Raw genomic sequence first — 3,697 nt, forward strand, 5'->3', positions numbered from 1 at the left:
GTTATGCTCTCTTCCTATTAATGTATTTTATCATTCACTTTTGTAAAATGATTCAGGATATTTTGGTTTTAAAATAAATGGTAATGCTTTTATTGTTAACTTTCTTGTTTTCTTTGTATTTACTCTGCACCTTTTCTGTTCCACATCAGTTCAACAATAAGAGAAAAAAGCTGCAGCGCTGTACTTAACCAGCTGATTTCAATTCTGTTCGAGCAAATCATGTAATTTTATTGGGTGGGTTACATTCACTGGATCAAATTATTGTGGGGGTCATACCCCCCCCCCCCCACCCCACCGCGCAAATCATCATGCTCGTCAAATAGGTCTAAATTACCAACAGAAACTTGCAATAATCTATATTATTGTTTCAAGAAATATTAATAATGGCATAACAGTAATAATAATATATCATTCTAACTAAATGTTACATAACCAATAATATAAATTTTTTATGTGTGCACACTGTTTTTTCCATACAAATCCCTGGTATACCCTGCTGTGCAATTTGAGCAATATTTTAACTAATTTGGATGAATGAGAATATTAAATGATTAATGTTGTCAGACTGCAGTCGTAAAGTCTTATTTGCTAACTTTTATTAAATTTTTTATAAAATAATAATACTAAATATGATGATTTCACAATTCAAAACCCAATTTCTGCTATGTGTTTTTTAAAGGAGAAACCATAGAGGAAATGTGCCAAGTGAGGAGGAGACTATTTCAGTCCAGGGGATTCCCATACACTTCTGTAAAACATGAATGCAGCAAGCACGTCATTAGCTTCCTAAAAAGCAAATTGCACAAGTAATGTATGGAGATGGTAAAAACCAGATAAAAAAAAAAAAAAAAACAAGAAAGTGGGGAACAACCCTGGTGTGTTAATGTCACCCTCTTCAAATACCTCCCATCACAGCTGCACCACTATGATACCAGTTGATCATTAATTTATTACCATAAGCCCATAATTATTTGTACTTGACATTTTGATGCACTGCAGGCTGTGAACACAAAATAAGACAAAGGTATTACCTCCTAGTTGCCTGAAAACCAAAAAATGTAAGCTTTTATAACTAGATCAATTTAACGAGCCACATTCACTAGTTTATTCTGGAAGTTCACTTTAGTTCACTTTTATTAAAGTTCTGCTTTTCATTCAGATGTCAGAAGTGCTTACCTAAACTGATCAAAATATAATTGTTTTTACACAAATGTTATATATTTATCTTTTGTAATGGTGTGGCAGAACATAACATGCAATTTAAAGCAGAAAAAACAATTTATTAAAAGAATTTAAAAAATAAAATAAAAATAAAGCCTTTTCTACCTTTTTCCAGTGCAGATGAGCAGCAGAGGAAGTGGGTGTTTTTCTGCATATGTCCTAAATGGCATGGATTATGAGTCGCACTCAGTGCTGTGGTTTCAGTTCTTCCTTTCAGCAGAGATGCTGCTCAGAGAGGGAGTAAGTGGAGAAAGGTAGAGCTGGAGTATGAGTGGAGCACTGCTGAGTGGGTGGGTGAGCAAACTGAGGGGGTGGAAGGTGGGACAGGGGCAGGACAAGAGATGGAGTAGTATTTTTTTTTCTTATTAAAGGGACAGAGCTGATTTCTTTATTAATAAATTAGAGGTCACATGAATGTTAGAATGTAACTTAGTATACTCTATCTATTGCTGGACAATCAGCCCAGCAGTCTTTTACAGTAAGTCTTTACAGTATATTTTTTATATTTCAAAAAAGCATCCGGTTTCTTTTCTGTTGTTAAAGGGATCCACGATTAGTTGTAACATTAAACTTTATTTGATAAACATTTATTTTAACTGTAAAATAAAGACTGTAAAAATACTGTAGGCTGTTTAGTTTAGTAAAATTTTTTAAAATATATTTTAACACAGATGGAGCCATTTTATTTACATGCAAAGCATTCTGGGTAAATGATGACATCAACTAGGTCATCGGTGCGAGGCTGCTAGCGAGCTATATCCACCCTGAAGGTTAATCTTGGACAATATCTGATGATCGACTCTTTTAAATGAAACCAGAGAGCGTTGACAGAGAGGAGAAGGTAGAAATGACTCAGCCTGGAACTGAAAATATGGATGGAGGACAACAGAGCTGCTTCATGGAAGAAGAACCTCAGCTTAGCCTGTTAGCTTTTGCGCTAGCTCTCGTGGTATATTGCACAACAAACAAGCTAAACTGAGGTCCTCCATCCATATTTTCAGTTGCAGACTGAGTCATTTTTGTGTTCCCCTCTCTGTCATGTGGATGGAGGACCTCAGTGAAGAGAGGAGAATGTCTAGCGCTGAGCTAATACATATATATGGTGATAGCGTCGGGGCTATTGCTAAAGCTAACAGGCTCAGCTGAGGTTCTTCTTCCATGAAGCAGCTCTGTTGTCCTCCATCTATATTTTCAGTTCCAGGCTGAGTCATTTCTACCTTCTCCTCTCTGTCAACGCTCTCTGGTTTCATTTAAAAGAGCCRATCRTCAGATAYTGTCCAAGATCAGGGTGGGTATAGCTTGCTAGCAGCCTCGTGCCGATGACCTAGTTGATGTCATTTACCCAGAATGCTTTGCGTGTAAATAAAATGGCCCCGTCTGTGTAATATATTTTTAAACTTTTAGTTTAAAACTGATAAAAACTAAACTTCCTACAGTATTTTTACAGTCTTTATTTTACAGTTAAAGTATGTTTATCATATAAAGTCTAATGTTACAACCAATCGGGGATCCCTTTAAAAGTCACATCACTGAAATTTTGAGACATAAACAATTAATAATACGATTTAAAATTATGTCTGCATGAATCTGTAATTTCTGATTTTTATTTATTTTTTTGTTTGTTTTTGTCTTTTGGCTGCTACCATCTACAGCTAACAAACTCATGGTACAATAGGTGCTTGTAGTATCTGGTAACACAATTTTATTATGTGTAGGAACATTCTCATTTGGCATTATTTTGTAGACCAGTGTTTTTCGACCATGGTCTTCAAGGCACACTGTCCTGCATGTTTTAGATGTTTTCCCGCTTCAACACAGCTGATTTCAATTGATAACTGATTAACAGGCTTTTGCTGAACTGCAATCATCTAAATCAGGTGTGTTAAAGCAGGGAGACCGCATGCAAGACAGTGTGTCCTGAGGACCAGGATTGAAAAAGACCAAGACCAAATAACAGCAGTGCTCAAAAAAATAAGCCAAACTATAATTTAATACCATGTTCATTTGAGCAATTTTCAGGTTTTTTTGTATTTCAAAACAAGTTGTCTTAAATTGCCAGTTTTTTAAAGTCACGTTACTGAACGTTACACGTTCAACTTAAAAATCCAATGTGATTTTATTAATGAATCAGTGATTTCAAATTTTTTTCTCGTTTTTTGGCTGTTCCCATCCAGTGAACTTGCATAAAGTTTTTGACAATTGGTATCCCCCAGTTGCCACCTAGCACAACCTGGGGATTAAAAACTTTGCTCAAGCGCCCATATAGGGCAAATGAGTTAGACATGGATGCTTCAGCTCTTCCACTCAAATTTTGATAAAACACAGGATTTGAACTGCCAACCTTCTGACAACTGGACTTGCTTTCTCTAAACCGTGCCGCCGCTCCCAAACTCTGACATTTTACTTGATATGTTAGGACTGGCCATGCTAATCCCATACTTTATTTGTGAATATTCAAAAATAAAAGACTGAAAGC

This window comes from Austrofundulus limnaeus, unplaced genomic scaffold, assembly GCF_001266775.1.
Source record: "Austrofundulus limnaeus strain Quisiro unplaced genomic scaffold, Austrofundulus_limnaeus-1.0 Scaffold8, whole genome shotgun sequence".
Taxonomy (NCBI): Eukaryota; Metazoa; Chordata; class Actinopteri; order Cyprinodontiformes; family Rivulidae; genus Austrofundulus; species Austrofundulus limnaeus.